The sequence below is a fragment of the Myotis lucifugus genome, unplaced genomic scaffold (genome assembly GCF_000147115.1).
Source record: "Myotis lucifugus unplaced genomic scaffold, Myoluc2.0 scaffold_44, whole genome shotgun sequence".
Lineage (NCBI taxonomy): Eukaryota > Metazoa > Chordata > Mammalia > Chiroptera > Vespertilionidae > Myotis > Myotis lucifugus.
Window position 1 is genome coordinate 5,577,183 of NW_005871092.1, and position 874 is coordinate 5,578,056.

Here is an 874-nt window from a genome sequence, read left to right on the forward strand (position 1 = left end):
ACATCCATGGGGTGGTGGTGAACATGTGGATTTGGTTTCCCACTAGAAAGATGTTGTATTTGCACAACAGTGGGAAAGGGAAAGCATGGAACTGCCTCCTAAGACTAGAATCTCGGCACAAAGCGCAGCTCCTCTTACCCTCTCTGTTCACTTGAACTGCTCCTGCCCGAGTGATGCAGCCAGTATGTTCAGTTCTTGTTCTTCCTGGCTCCGCATAGTAGGCTTTAAGTGCCCGCAGAGTGTGCTAGCTGTGGCTCTGGTGGCTAAAAGGGGCATTTTGGAATGACTCAATAGAAAAATGGGTGATGAACATTACAGACAATTCCCAGAAAATGAAACACAAATTGCCCTTGGACATATGAAATAGCAATGCAATAGCAGACAATGTACCATAATAGTAAACCTCTGATGGGTATACCAGTTTTCACTTAACTGGATTAGCAAAAATCCAAAGTTTGGTGACATGCTGCCCTGGCCGGTCTCCAGGAAACTGCCGTTCTCACACACTGCTGGCCAGAGTGCAGCCCCGACAGTATCCATCAAAGTGACAAAGGCTTGTTCCCTTTCACCCAGAAAATTATTCTAAATATACTCCCACAGATGGTTTTCCAAGATGACATTCCTGGGTTAATCCTACAAAAATCCCTAGGATTTAGGAGCAACAGTGGCCTTTTATGGGGGACAGATTTCTCCAGAATGGCCTGTCATGTTGGGAGAGTGAGCACATTCCCTGGACCGCAGGCAGCCTTCAGAGCTATTTGAAGACACCATAGCAGAGCATCCCAGAAGTTCCAACTGTACAGTCAGCCCATCATAGACCCTAAAAGGGTCTGCTCAATCTCCACCCTCTTCCACACAGGGCTCTGCTTTTAAA